The sequence below is a fragment of the Macrotis lagotis genome, chromosome X (genome assembly GCF_037893015.1).
Source record: "Macrotis lagotis isolate mMagLag1 chromosome X, bilby.v1.9.chrom.fasta, whole genome shotgun sequence".
Lineage (NCBI taxonomy): Eukaryota > Metazoa > Chordata > Mammalia > Peramelemorphia > Peramelidae > Macrotis > Macrotis lagotis.
In genome coordinates, this window is record NC_133666.1 from 115378261 (window position 1) to 115394714 (window position 16454).

General features: G+C 34.8%; 1 long non-coding RNA gene across 1 annotated transcript; it reads right to left on the reverse strand.

Moving 5' to 3' along the window:
* Positions 1–246: 246 nt before the first annotated feature.
* LOC141497626 (uncharacterized) lies at positions 247–13412 on the reverse strand. The gene is made up of 3 exons (XR_012471388.1): positions 13363–13412; positions 1328–1512; positions 247–488 (listed from the first exon to the last, which is right to left on the reverse strand). It is a non-coding gene; the product is annotated as an uncharacterized LOC141497626 (long non-coding RNA).
* Positions 13413–16454: the final 3042 nt, after the last annotated feature.

Here is a 16454-nt window from a genome sequence, read left to right on the forward strand (position 1 = left end):
GAAAGAGGTAAAGTACTCGAAAGAGTGAAAAGTAAAGAAAAGAAGAAAAGAAGTTGAAAACAGAAGTTGGGAGGAGAGAAAAGAAAAAAATTTAAAGTTGGCATCTTTTCAAGGTATTTGAGAATGAATAATAACCTGACCTTTTATAGCATTTTTAAAGTTTAAAATTTTAATGTCTGAAAATATTTCAAATGTTTTTACTATAAATCTTTTATTTAATCCATTCTACAGAGAAGGAAATTGAGGTTCAGAAAGGTTAAATAATGCCCATGGTCACTCAACTAATATATGTCAGAGATAGGATTTGAACTCAAATTTTTCTTATCTACCAGTGTCCATTATGTTATGCCATATGGTTTCTTCTGCTCCAGAAGGACATAAAAAGCATTATAAATATCTTAAAGTCAGATTAGTTCTTGTTATCAACAGTGAGAACTTCATCTTCTGGATAATATATCTTCAGGCTATATATGTAGAAACGAGTAGATCTGTAGAAAGACAGAGGAAAGTTTGATCAAAGACTAAAAATTTTGTTTTAAAAAAAGAGAGCACTTAAAAATAAGTTGACTTTGTAGTTAATAGAGTTAAAAATGAAATATATAGGATATGGAGTCAAAACAAGACACACTTATTTTTCAACTCAGTCCAATATACTTTCATATTTTCAATTTCCCTTAGAAAACTCTGAAATTGGGCAATCACTATTTCTTCATTTGTAGATAGACTGGACAATTTCAAAATAAGTTGATTTCTGCCTATAGAAATCTACAAAGATTTCTTGCTTTGTCTTTAAAATGGCCAGAGGTTGCAACAAGGGAAAATTGCTGAGTCTCTGATCTTGGATGACTCGGAGAAGATTGAGAAGTGTTTAGGGTGTGAAATAAAGATTTATGAAATGATATATTGACCTCACAAAAATTTTTCTCTAATGCATCTGCTACTTACATCTATAATATATTTCATCTGATCTCTAGTTTTCTGAAGTCAGTCTAACTCTGTTCACTTTTCTCCCTATGAATATAGATTGAAAGCTTCTAGATAAGATACAGAGATTACAGATGCAGAAATTCTGTTAAGTATTCGGAAATATTTCTGCACATAACAAATTTTCTCCTCAAGTTTATGAATTTATGCAGGAAATTCTAAGGTCAAATAATTGGGTGTATATTTTAAAGATTAGAATCTGATCAACACAATTTGTTTGTAGGAATCATTTCCTTATGTGCATAGTCTATTTCCTCTTCCATATGAAAATAATAATAATAATAATAATGATGATGATAATAATAATAATAATAATGATAAAAATTTGTAAAATTTGGCATACCTTATTCCTTAAGAACAGATTCCTCAATATTGGCAAGACAAAGCATGGCTGCAAAGCAAGCAAAATTTGTTTTTTGTAGCCTTCCTTTTCCAGCCTTCCTTTCAGTGCTTCCTTGTTTCTTTAGGTAGATTCTTATATTCTTCGGATTACTCCTTGGCTAGCCAAGAACTTTTATTGCAATGGCTCTAAAAGAACAGAGAAGATATTTCTTCTTTTATCATAACTTGAACTCACATTTCAGAAAAATAAGTCAACACAGGGAAGACCAAGAAAACATTAAAGAAAGCATTTAAGTTTTAAGTTTTTAAAGCACAATGTTTGTATATATAAATATATATGCATATGTATATATGCATGTTTTTGTATATGAATATATCTAGATATAAATACATACATATACAGGTAGGTGTTTTTATTATTTACATTTTACAAATGAGGAGATAAGCATATAATAGAGATGAAGTCACTCATTTTTGCTGATGTCATTCAGTTATTTCAGTTGTGCCTGACTCTTTGTGATCCTATTTCTGGTTTTATTGGCATAGATATTAGAGTGGTTTGCCATTTCCTTTTCCAGTTCATTTTACAGATAGGGAAACTGAGGCAAACAGGGTTAAGTGACTTGCCCAGGGTAATAGAGCTAATAAGTGTCAGAGGTCAAATTTGAACTCATGAAAATGAATCTTTCTGACTTTAGGTCTGGCATGCTATCCACTGTGCCATTTGGCTGCCCTGCCTGGATCAGAAAGCTAAGTAATGGAATGAGGTAGAATTTGAATTCACAACCCCTTAACTTCAGATCCAGAAGTCTAGCTACCATGCAAACCAAACATACCTTAGGGTCTAGTGAAGGTCAAGGATATGAAAGAAAAGAAAGGAATGAGCCAAGGCAGTTTTCTGAGAATAGACATCTGGGGATTGAATCCGAAAGAAGGGCTAAATCCACAATTTAGAAACCAACTCAGATGTAGAAGAGACAGGCAGGGATTATATACTGTAGCAAAAAGGTCCAAATTCAGTCCCAGTACCAGGGAGTCTAGACAAACAGAGTCAAGTGATGGAAATTGTCAGATTTAGGTAACCAAGTCATTAGTGGAAATCCAATAGGACTCCATTTACTAGGAAACTTATCAGAGAAATGCCAATGACAAAACAGATTCAAAACTAAACTAAGACTTCTCACACTTGCTCTTTCTAAGAACAAGAATTTGGGGTGGGCCTGAATGGGGGTGGGGTGGGAGGAAGAGTATAATAAACATTTCTAATTCTCAAGGCTGAAGGAATGAAGGGAAAGGAACCAAATATAGCCCATCAGTTAAAACATTCCTATTCTGTGTACAATTTCTATAAAGTTCCTTCTTTTGTTCAATGTGTCTGTGTGTGTGTGTGTGTGTGTGAGGCGCAATGTGTTTAATAACATAAATCAATCTCTACTAATGTTAATTAGTCAGTGTATTAACTATAATTTGATGATTTGACTTAGTTAAACTCTATACCTCTTTAAGATTTCTTTTTTAGGAGGGATTCTATTAGTGAATATTTATATTTACTATGATAGCTGGTAAAAATGGAGGTTTTATTTCTGTTCAGAAAGGGCCTTTTTAGCACCTGCCAAGAACCACCAAAAAGACTAAAGCTATGAGTGTGTACATACCTTCTTAAACAAACCAACCTGTGACTAAATAATGGAATTTGATCAATTAGGTACTTTTAAATTGTTTAATTATAATTCTCTCTTTTGTCAGATAGATATATATATATATACATATATATACATATTTTTTTCTTCTACTTAGGTGTAGGTTTTGAAATGGACTTCCAATTTTAAATGATGTCTGTCTTATATGAAAAAGGATATTTTGAGATTTAAAATTTTTCCATCTCTAGTATTTGGGGGAGACAAAGAACAGAGTGATTATTCCTTGGTGGGTACTCATGTATTTCAAGAAGCTAGTTTATTTGATTTTTTTTTTATCTAAAACTCTATCACTTAAAGAGCAGAACAAGGACCAATGATTACAAATTACAAGAAGGCAGATTTCAACTCCATCCAAATAAGATCTACCTAACAATTACATTAACCCAAAAACAAAAAGTATGGTCTTAAAAAACAATGATTTCCCATAGCTAGAAATCCCAGTGCACTATCCCACTGTGCCACCAGCACAAAAAATGGAGTAAGAACTCCTGCTATAGAGGGAGATCTTAAATTCGATAATGTTTTCAAGGTGAGACTAGAACAAGACCTTAAGGAAGTAGCTTATTATATTAAGAAGGAGAGGGAGGGAGGAGAGACAGAAATAGAGACAGAGACACAGAGATACAGAAAGACAGAGAAGACAAGAAAAAAGAAAAGAGAAGAGGAGAGAATGCAACTGCTATGCAAGTTCTGACACACTGGAATATTCACATATTATTTATTCATCATAATAAATAGTGATGTTGGCCCAGAAACTCCAGAGTCTCAGAATCTTTGAATTGGAAGGGTACATTCAAGGTCATCTAGTTCAACCTGTATCTAACAAGAATCTCTTCCAAACTGTCCCATACCTGCCATTATCCAGCCATCCTCGTGTTCTGAGGCAGCTCATTTCACTTTTGGATAGATCTAATGTAGGAATTCTTAAATTTTTTTTCTCTTCATCATGGATCCCTTTGACAATCTTGTGAAACCTATGGATCCCTTCACAGAATCTTTTTTTTAATTAATAAAAGAAATTATTTTTCAGTTAAAAAATTAATAAAAATAAAATATGTCTTTTTTCCTTTCAAGTTCCTAGACATTCTAAAATATCTCCATGGGCTCCTTAGGTGTTTGTTGTTCAACCAAGAAAATAAGGGCAGTTTCAGTAAAATGTGGGCATAAATTTTATTTTCCCAATCTTGTAAAGTTACACTTGATCCAAATTTTTCATTTTTCACTGTTTTTATGACAAAGAGGATATATGCTGACAAAAATTCTCATTGATTTTCCCAAAAAACCAAATCAACCTAATAGAAGGTTTGTTTGTTTTTCAATAAATGCTAAATAGAAAAAAAGGCATTTTCCCCCGATATTGATCCAAAATCTTCATCTCTGCAAGTCCCAGACAGTCAACAATATTTATTAAACATTTACTATGGACCAGGAACTCTGGGTATAGAAAGATAAAAGTAGTACCTCTACTCAAAAATGGGGAAGACAACATGTAAATAACTAGATGTCTATAAGATATATTACAAAGTATGTGGAAAACAAACTCGGAGAGAAAGATACTAGCAAGTGGAAAGACTTGCAAAGGCTTTTGGAGGATGGAAGTTGAGCTGCATCTTGGACAAAGTTATGGAAACAAAGAGGGGGAGGTGATGATGAAGAAAATTAGAGGCATGGGTATAAAGATATAGACACAAATGGAATAAGCAAGTACATAGAGGGAAGTAAAGTGTAACAAAAGTAGAAAGGTGTCAAGTTAGAAAGAATTTTAAATGATAAAAAAGAATAAAAGCAGTGTATAAGCATTTATGTTGCGACAGGTACTGTGTGCTAATTGCTTTTTATAAATATTATACTGAAGCAGTGTGGGGCTCAGGTGATAAGCTAGGGTTTGAACAGTGAAAGAATTTCACAACTCAGGGTGATAAGGGATAGATATGTTTTATTTTGCAGATGTAATGTTATTGTAGACGGGCTATCCCTAGCAGATGAGCAGTTAATAGAGAAAAAAGCTAGGATTTTTATAGGGATACAGGGAATGACCTACATGCTAGGAAAGGTTTAAGAGCCCCTATCTCACAGACAGAAACAGAGTACATAAGTGGCTGTTATCAATTCAAAGTCTGGTATAAAGGAGGGTTTTCCCAGGACTGTTAACAAGTTCCAATGGGTTAACATCATTTTGCTATAATCTACTTTGCACAAGGTCAGCACAGAGGAGAGAGTACCAGACCTGGAGTCAGAAGTACCTGAGTTCAAATCTGTCCTCAGGCACTTGATAATTACCTAGCTATGTGGCCTTGGGCAAGCCACTTAACCCCACTGCCTTGCAAAAAAAAAAAAAAAAAAGAAAGGCACAGAATTTAACTGTTTATTTTCTGGCTAATGTTTTCAAAACAACAAAATTATTTGATTTGAATTTCATAATCCTTGGAGACAGTGCTTTTATCATCCTCATTTTACAGTTGAGGAACTGAGGTAAAGAAGTTAAATGTCCTGGTCACAACTAGGAAGAGTCTGAGGCCAGATTAACATGGTGCTCTATCTACATTATCTATCATATGACTTTATAATTGATCTTCGAAGTAATAAGTAATAAGGATCTACTGCTTTATTAAATACGCAAGTCACAAGATCAGACCTATTCTTTGACAGTTCAATGGAAGATGAATTGAAGTGAGGAGAGAGTAGAGGTGGAGAGAACAATTAGAAGCCTAAAGAATAGTCCAGGAAAGTGGTAATAAGGACTTGAACTGGGGTGGTGGTGAAGACAATGTAGAGAAGTGGATATGTGAGTGGTATTAGAGAGAAAGAAATGATTTAGCAAAAGATAGTGTGAGTGGGGATGAGTCGGTTGAGAATTACACTGAACTTTTGAGCCAGAGTTACTGTAAAGATAGTGGTATCTTTGATAATAATAAGGAAATTTAAAAGAGGTGGGTTATCTGAGAGAAAATAATGAATTTGTCTATGGACTTGTTGATTTTGAGATAGCTCTGGGACATGGTTTTAAACATCTCACAGAGAAGTCATGCTACAGGACTATAGCTCAGAAGAGAGACAAAGGCTGGATAAATAGATGTGGGTATCATCTTCAGAGAGACTATAATTAAACCCAAGGGAGCTGCTGAGACCTCTGAGTGATACAGGAGAATACAAAGAGAAGGAGGTCCAAGCAAGAAATTTGGAGGATAATATAGATAAAGACTCCCCAAAGGAGACTAAGGAGTGATCAGATAAATTCAAATAGAATTAGGAGAGAACAGTGTCATTGAAAACCCAAAGAGAAGAAATGTGGGACAAAAAAAAAAGACAAAAGTTGCAGAGAAGTCAAGAAGAATGAGGATTGATGAGTGATCATCAGAATTGGCAAGTGTGTTTTTTGCTCTCTAGGGCCAAGAATAGCAGTCTCATTTCTTTTTTTCTTTTTTTGATTCTGTAAGTGACTTGTCCAAGGTCATAGTTAGATAAGTATTAAGTATCCAAGGCTAGATTTGAACTCAGATTCTCCTGACTCTAGGGCCAGTGCTACTCTATCCACTGCACCGCCTAACTGCCCTTATTTCTTTTCTACAAGACATACTTTACAATACTATGTATTCCTCCTGAATTCTCTACAAGCTAAGCAAAACCTCCATTCCTATTTTATTACCCTAGACACAGATCCTCCTCTGGATGCTAACTTATTGATTTATTTTCTCCAAACCCTATTTCTTTATCATTATGTTATTTTTTTGGACTTGATAGTGTGATATCTTTTATTTTAAAAAATTATTTATTTTTTCCAACTACATGCAAAGACAGTTTTCTACATTCATTTTTTGGTAAGATTTTGAGTTCTATATTTTTCTCTCTCTCCCTCTTTTCCCATCCTTTCACACTTTCCCTACCCCGAGATAGCAAGTAATCTAATATAGCCTAACCCTAATTTTTTGGAAACTAAACCTATTGTATTGTTGAAGTCCTTAGCAGCCAGTAAATGATCTAAGTAATTGTAAGGTCTTGGTATTCATTATTACTATTACATTAACTGAAATGGCAGTGTTGCACAGATTCATGTGGGATGGTCTAAGAAAACAGTTTAAGGTAATAAACATTTTGCAGGTTAATATTATTATTATTATTATTATTATTCTGTTGGCTGAATTGTCACCAATGCACAGATTCATGTGGGATGGTCTAGAAAAGCAGGTTACACATTTTACAGGCTAATATATATTGGGGGGGGGTTCTTAGCAATTTTATTTATTTTAAATTCAGTAACCACTAAAAGAAACAACAAACTTTAAATCAAGGAGGATAATTATAGAAATTTTCCCTCTTTTTTACATAAATGACATGTAAATATTCATAGCAGCACTTTTTCTAGTATTAAAGAATAGCAAATCAATGATATTTATTAATTAGGGTATGACTAAACAAATTGTGATATATGAATGTAATTGAATATTTCTGAATTTGAACTTGGAGAAGCAATGGGAAGATGTGAACTGACAGAGTGAATGAGAATATGAAAAACAATATTTATAAATACTACAACAATGTAAGGGGAAAGAGCAAAAAATGAAATGGAGTGCTGTGTAGTTATAATTATTAAAGAAAAACATTTTATTTCGATCCATTTTTAGCCAAATTTTTCACAATTACACTTCAATATGGTATCCTACTTGGAGAGAGAGATTTCTGATAGAGGTCCTGCTAATAAGGAAAATCTTTCTACCCCAAGCAATTTTCAACTCTATTTTATAGTGACTGTGAAAAGAGATAAAATTTTGGAGCAAAAAGAACAAACTTATAAGGTTTTCATTAGAGATATCAAATTATTAAACAAAAAAATTCAATGTTAATGTTGGTCCAAATCTTTGAGGAATATCTGTCTTCCTGAAAAACCAAATAAAAGGGAAACTCTTTATTTGGTCCATGATAGAGATAACTTTTCTCTTAGATGCAAACATTGATTCTGACTTCTAGGAGGGGATAAGTTTTGATTAAGTCCTAAATTCAAGAAAAACTAGGGAGATTAAGAATTCCAGATCAAAAACACTCCTAAAACATTAATTATCAATTTTTATAATACAATAGAGACCTTGGTACTATAGGTTTCTATTACCAAGCTCAGTCTTAGAGAAGTGTTGAAACAATAAACCTCCCTCCTTTTTTTACTGAGGTGAGGAACAAACACTTTGTACCTTCTGTTAGATAGGTAAGAGATTGCTTAGTTTTGTTGAAGTGTTTTCTCTCTTTTTAACATCTTTGTTAAAACAAAATAACAAAAACAGCAACAATAACTATCATTTATATAATACTTTCAGGTCTGCAAATTGCTTTACAAATACTTTATTCTCACAACCACCCTAAGAGATAGGTGCTATTATTATAATACTCATTTTACAGATGAGGAAACTGAGGCAAATAGAGTTTAAGTGACTTGGTCAAAGTCACATAGAAGTATTAGAGGTAATATTTGAACTCAGGTGGTCTTAACTCTAAGCTCATCCACTGGGTCACCTTGTTATCCTCAAAAGAGGCATTTCACTAAAGAGTTAATCCCTGAAGCCACAAAACCTGACGAGTTTACTAAAAAAAAGTGACAAAAAGTAGTAGACTGCTTATAAGAGAGTTCTTAAGGAAAACCAATAATTAGAGGGAGGGTCATGAGTAATGATATAACAAAAGAGACCAAGGAATAATGCAAAAGGCAGGAAGAAAACCAATAGAGGGCAATTTTATAAAAACCTTAGGAAGTAGAGACTAGAGAGATGAGATGGTTAACAGCATCAGATTCTGCATTGGGATCAAGGAGGAGGACTGAGAATAGATCAAGTTAAGCAATTAAGAAGTTACCAAAAAAAATTAAAAAAAAAAGAAATTACTAGGAATCTTGAAGAGAGCAAATTCAGCAGAGTGATGTGGTTAAAAAACATAGAATGGGTAGAGAAGTAGCTTTCAATAAGTTTTGACCTAGTGCACACTTACATGTTATTGAGTGACTAAACGATTTCTCAGGTACTAATGAAAAGGATGAGAGAGTAAAAGGGAAAAGTCAGACCTCAGAATGGATAGCCTCCATTTTTTTTTCAGGAACAGGAATTTCTCTTTTGAATTTTTCTGATTATAAGAAAGCTTGATCAACATTTCTTTGTTCAACTTGCTCACTTATTCACTGAGGAATGAAGGGATCTAAGTTAATAATTTTCAAGTGATTTGCAGGGACAATTTATCTAGTTTTCTTCAGGCCTACATTAGCCTTCCATTCTTTGTATTTTGATTTACATTAAAGAAATTATTTCTTGCCAACTACAACCAGGCTCCTAAAATTTCCTCTAAGGCACTATATCAGGTGATGTTTTAATCATTTCCAACTGCATTAACTTCTCAAAATTAATCTCACATTTCAAAAGGTTATTTAATGCATACAACAAAGTCATTTTAAAAAATCATATCTTAAAATTTTTATTTGCTAGAAAATTATTCAATCTCTAAGCTCCTCTTTCAATTTAGAATTTTCTGTGGGTCTGCATTTTGGAAGTGTCACAGAAAATGCATGGATACCATTAGTTAGCCTACCTATTCCTTTTATGTGTCTTCCCTTAAAGGATGGAGTTGTGGGTCTGAAACAAAATAAAGGAGGAAAAGAATTAAGCATATTTTCCAGAATTCCTGAAAAATGTTTGACAAATTAAATAAGAAAAAATAGGCGATACATTTTCCTCATTCCTTCCTCCTACCCATGACCCATTTTTTATTTTTTAATTTCTTAGTTTTGTTTCAGCTAGTGGAACTTTATCTGTTTATATAAAGGATAAATGTATATATTTATAGATATAAAGGATATGTAAAAATGTAGAAACTGAAAAGTATTACATAGTTTGCAAATGTATTTTAATAATTTACAGTAAATCTCATTCATTCTGGCCATTAACAGATTTTGAGGTCATTTTGAAAAGAGATCATGCAGAAATTTACTTTTGTGTTTTCAGTTTCTTCATTCAAAATGCATACTATTGGTGCTAAGACTGAAAAGAATGTTTAAAATATACAAAAAAATCCAAACATATATAATGTAATTTAGAAGCAATATTTATATGGTCTGTAAATTCTCTTAAAAATATATTTTGATCACTATTTCAATATAACTAAATTTCCTTACTATTCCAGTGGGCCCCACCAGACTGCCAAAAGGGTCCAAGACAAAAAAAAAAAACAGGTTAAGAACTTTAGATTTAGCTTGCAACAATTTATATGCTAATTGCAAAACTTTGGGCATCATTGTAGTCAACTAGGTAGGGTTACTGCAACTACTCAGTGGTAATAAAACTGTGTTTAGCTAAGATATTGTATTAAACTCAGATTTTTCACTAATTCAAAAGGACCTTCAAGTTAGTCAAATTGTTGAGATGCCACTACAAGTAATGTTCTCTAGGCAAAATTTGAAGATTGTACCTTGTATGTGGTACAATTGGAGGTGTATAGTCTTCAGTACAAGACAAACCTGGTCCATTACAAAATGAGACGTGATTTTTTAAGACATTGAAATATGTACCTTTGTATATACAATAAAAGATCATAAAATGACCCATATTGACTTATCAATTAAAAACAAAGTTTCTAGAGAAAAGATGAGGAAACATACTTCCCTCCTTAAGTAGGAGATATAGAAGACTACAAAATCTCGCATACTTTGTGAGATGTGGACAATATGTAAATCATTTTTGCCTTATGCATTTCTTTGTTACAATTCCAGAGCAGGGGTGATTATATCTAGAGATTACCGTGATTTTAAAACAAACTAAAATATATAATATAAATATACAAACAGTAATATTTTAAAGTAGCCTAGAAAGTTGTACTTCTGAAAATTCAGACTCCAAATGAAAATGAAAAATAATTGATGTCCCTGTCACAAGGAGGCAACTGCTTAGACTATGATCAAGTTAGGGCACAGTAATAATCTTTCTCTAATCAATGTTTCCTTTGAATTTCTTTTAATCTTTAGAGGGGTTAGTTTCAATGTTGGTAGCAGTTAAACATTTTTTAAATTGCTTTCTCCCTCTAAGATTATAAAAGCCTTGAGGGCAGGTCTTTATTGGGTATTGTTGTCTTAGTTTTTCAAGTCTTCATTAAGCACTTAAACACCAATTAAGAATAGAGGAATGATTTATTTAGGAACATTTGAATCTGAGGACCTAGGTCTGTCTTTATCTTTGTGATTGTGGTCTAATGTTTAACCTAGTTGAGCCTTAATTTTCTCATCTGCAAAATGAAAGAAGTAACTAAATGACCGCTTCCGGGCCAAATATATCAGTTTGTTTCCCTCTACCTCTCCATTCAATTTACCTGCATCGACATCGGAGGTGTGTCCATTGCTAAAATGTTTGCTTTAAAGAGTGGAGAATTCTTTAGGAAATGCTGCAATATACATAATTATCTTATCTTTTTAATTCTGAAGAAATTTTTCTCTTAAGTTCTAATAGGTATTTGAAGCCACATAATCTGGTGTAGAGCGTATTTCACTAAACCGAATTAATTTAAATGTAAAATAATAGAAAACATTTCCCCACAAAGTTTGGGTTTCTGAGAAACCAGTCTCTTAGTGCTATTAACAAAATCCAAAAGAAAAATATCAGTCGATGGTTTCACCTGTTGAGAAAGGACAAGAAACAGAAACAGAATGATAGAGAAGGGATTCCTCCTCTTCTATCGAAAAGCAGATCTGAGGTTGGGGAAGACAAGAGAGATTCTCTCTTTCTCTGACTGTCTATACACATACATATTTACATACATGGGTATGTATATGTGTATATATATATATGTGTGTGTGTGTGTGTGTGTGTGTGTGTGTATACTTACATTTAGTAACGAGATGGAGAGAAAGGGAAGAAGAGGGCAGGAAAAGGATGAAAAGGCGTGAGACCCGGGACTGGGGGGGCTGGGGGTGTCCCAGGCAGGGGACAGATAGCCGCACCCGTGCACGCCTCGCTCTCCGCCAGCAAGCCAGCAGTTTCACCAAACGCCTTTCCCTTACTCAAGTACAGAAGAGTAGAGTTAAGGAGTATGGGGATGGGGGTGGTGGTGGGGAACATATGGAAGGGGGCAGCCCTGGGTCTGAGGAATTCAGAAACCAAAGGAAGAAAATGCAAAGGAGAAGCCTTAAGCAAAAAGTACAGATGCAAAGGGCAGGGGCGGGGGGGGGGGGGGGGGGGGGGGGGACGACACAATAACAGCGCACTAATCCTAGGTTTTGCAAATTGTGTTACTCCTTTGCTTACCCAGGTCTCCCTCTTTCCCGCGATCTCCCGGGAGCCCTTAGAGAACTGACCCAGGAGCTGCATTACAATGGGCAGCTGAGGGTGGCAGTTTCCAAGTGGCCTCCGGGGGCCTGGCGGATGGCTGAGAAGTAACCCCTCCACCGCCTGTTTTCTTATTTCTCTCTAGAGCCAGAGGGCCACTGAAGGAGACAGATCCGTGCGGATGCGCGCACACGCACACACACACACACACACACACACACACACACACACGTGTCCCCTTCAAGGAATATTAATAGGGGAGTAGAGACGCACGCACACAGCAAACAGCTGCTCTCTCCATGACAATACCATGTTTATTTGGTGCTGCATGTTTACATACAGCTTAAAATTATTTTGCCACTTCCCTCATTGCCCCTGCTTTCCCTCCCCCCCCATTCCTATTTGGCTCCTTTAGCTCCTGTCTTTCGGATTAATTCACTGTAAAAAAAAAACCAAGCTCAGTATGAAACATCCCCTTCGTTTTCAGATTCTGAACGCTTTATTACTTCAGGGAATGTGATTGGGAGCAGGAGGAGAGGTGGGGGGTATAAGAAAAGGAGGAGGGGGTTAGAGAGAAAGAGAAAAGACACTGAATGACTTTGGAGGGGGAGGGCAAAAGGATTTTCTCTGCTGGTAGACAGAAACAATTATATATATACTATTAGTAACAAAATTTACACACACACATACACCCTTTGATTGCATCCGTCATACAACTGTTCCAGAAGTGCAGACGGGCCCGGCTCCCAGGTCTCTCTCGCGGGCTTAATGAGGTACACCCAGCCCCGGCTATTGTGCTGCACGGAAAGAAAAGCACCGTGTTGGCAGCTGCGAGCATCAACTACCAGCCAGCTTAGCCCTGACTTGAAGTGGATTGTGTGCCTTTGGAAGTATCTTAAGCTAAACGAAATCATCAATCACGGAAGATTTGAGGCAGGGCCATCACGGGGGTGGGGGGCTGGTAGTAACCAAGTCATTTTCTCTAGTCAAATGACAGCGCAGATCAATTTCCTCTCTACCTCCCCAACCAACCAACCCCTCAGCCTTTTTACCTTTTTGTTTTGCTTGGGTGGATCCCTCTTCCCTCTCCCTCTCCTTTCTCCTCCTTCCTTCCTTCCTCGTTCTCCTCTCCACAGTACACGGTCCGCCTCCCCCCCCCCCCCCCGCCGCCGCGCCCCCCCTCCCGGGGTCTGAGTGCTCTTTGATTGTTAATTTAAATGTATTTCTGATTGGTTAACGTTTTCTCCTTTTTGTTGTGATTATTAGAGATTCTTTAGCCCAGGCTTCCCCAGTTCTGCGCCCTGCAAAGCAGTTTTGAAAAATTAGTGCAAAAAGCATGACAAAGCACTATGAGGTTGCCATGGTAAGTGTACTTTTTAAAAAAAATGCAATTTCTTCTTGTGATTTTGGTTCGTGGGTTGTTTAAAAAGACTCATTACCACATAAGGCTGGGGAACGATAAGGGCAGTTAAACAAAAATCCAATAGATTTTATTTCTCTTTACTTCTTACTATTGGGGTGAAACATGTCGTTTTTATGTTTTATATTTGTAACTCAGAATCTGAGGTGATCACCAGCCTGATGCTAAATTGGGGGGATAGACGGCATGAAAACGAAAGTGGGCGTGATGAGAAAAGCAAGAATTAAGTTTTATTGTCTAGCTTTATATGGTTCCTTGCAAGCTCTATTTTGCTAAATTCAACCCAGTGGTGACTGGGTCATTTCTGATAAAAAAAATGCTAGAGAGGAACACTAAGTAGTTCAAAAATTCTTTTATTTCCTCTCTTCAGCTGCAGTTACACATCTGGTCTTCTCTATCCCCTATTTGGTTTAATCTAGGTTACATGTAAAGATTAGGTGCCATCAGGGACCTTTAGCCTTAAAATGATGCACCAAATAATCAGTTCTGAAAGTAAAGGACCTTTGGGGTTTGGAGGGGAAAGGAGAAAATGCTTCTTTCACAGACACACCCTCTTCCCGAAAAAGAAAAGAAAAAGTAACTAAATGGATGGTTTAAAAGCATCCTTATGTTTCCCCCCTTTCATTTATTTGCTTTACAGAAGAATAACTGACAGATTTGGAGAGATCTCTTGTTTAGCCAGTTACAATAACTTCAACTTAAGCAGTGATGTCAAACTTAGTGTGGTGAATAGCAGGACCTTTCACATTCTTTAGAGAATTTTATTATCTTGTGGAATATACATTTTAGAAAAAAAGAGTTAATTGCTCTCTTAAACTTTTCTCTTTGGGAATTTACTAGCCTTTTATGTCGTCAACAGTTGTTGCCATGGAGATAACTGATGCCCTATTATAAGGGACCTGTATAATCAGTAAAGCACAGGGCCATCTATTCTTTCATTTCTGAAATATGGGATGGAAGAACACAAAAAAGTTTGTGTGTTTAATTTGAAATCATTTATGAGCTTCTGATGAATAATGAAATGCACATAAACAAACACATACGTGAATGTCCTTCGGTTCCTATTAGTTGCAGACTCTGGAAAGGACCTCACAGATCTACTCCAAGCCCTTTATTTTATTTTTTTTCAGCGCCAAGACATTTTCCCCCTAAAGCTACACTTATACAACTAAATCCTCTCAAAGGTCCTCCAGATCTGAGCTGTCAAATTGTTCTTTTCCTCGTTTTTCATTTTAATAATGATAGACTGATTTCATTTGTTGGATATTTTGTTGTAACAACATTTGCTACAACCTGTAGTTTTATGGCTATATAGCTTTCCATAGGAAACTGTTGTAATTTACCAGTAACCTTATATTCCTTACCTTCTAAACAAATCATTATTTCTTTTAATCCTGCTACTTATAACTTAAATGGATGTAGCACTTTTTAGTTTATGGGAACTTTTAAACTGAAGTTATTACTCCAAACTATTAGCCCATTGGTGCATGGGGAAAAAAGTGACTGTTGCCCTTCAATGTATATTTAGGATAAACTTTTCAAGGCATGAGAATAATTTGTGATAGCCAGAATTTAAATTTAGAGTTTTTTTTAATGAATTGATACTTTTAAACACTAAGCAGTTAATTAAGAGTTCAATGTCAAATCTTACTATTATTGTCCCAGTTGATGAGAAGGTATATTTACCTTCAGATGGAACATATTTAATTTTATAGCTATCAGTTAACAAAAGTATCATCATAAAGTAAATAAACACCATAAACTAATAAGTTGAAACAGTTTAACCTGAATATTTTATTAAATGAAGAGAATCCATTTAAAAATGTACTTTTAATTTTAATACTCTACCTCTGTGTGGATGAAAATATAATTATAGCCGAAAACAGCATAGCAGAATAATTTATTTAAAAAGACAACTCAAATTCTAGACATTCATTATAATAAGCATAGAATGAAGTGCCATTCTATTTAATGGAAGCACAGCCATCAACAAGTACTTTTATCCATGTACTATACATAAATCTGTATGTAGATACAAACTTAAATATACTCTGCCATCTGGGAAGATTTTGAGTCCCCCAGATATTATAAACATAGAGATTTCTTTTCATTTGGACTGGAAACTAATCTATTGTCTGATAGGTTTTGTTATTTCCATATCATTCACTTTTTTTCAGAATTCCAATTATAACATTCTAATAGCAACACAGAAGCAGCAAAGTGGCTATATGCTCTGATGCCTTCTCACCACTGACCACAGGAAATTTCCTTAAGTGAAATAATATTATATTAATAAGAACCAAGACCTAAGCATTCTCTATAAGGTAAAACTTAATGCAATAGTCAATAACTGCAACCTGTAACATATTCAAGATTCTCTTTTAGAGTGATCAGTTTAGTATCTTTAGGAGAAAACAAAACACTAGTAAACTAAGAAGGGATGGAAGGGAGAAAGACAAATATTATTTAGTTATTGTATTTGCTTTTATTAAAAAACAAACAAGCAAAAAGACCCTTGATATCTAAGGCAGCAAAATAGAAGTGAGGGAACAGAGTCAAAGTTAAGCTGATTATAGCAGTTAACAACATAAATAAAAGTAATAAAAAATGAAGATTAAAAAGATTGCCATATTTAATAGAATATACAATTAATATTTTATTCTGTGATTTTTATTATAAACTTTGATCAATCAAAATGGAATAAAAAAGTAAAAATTAAATAAG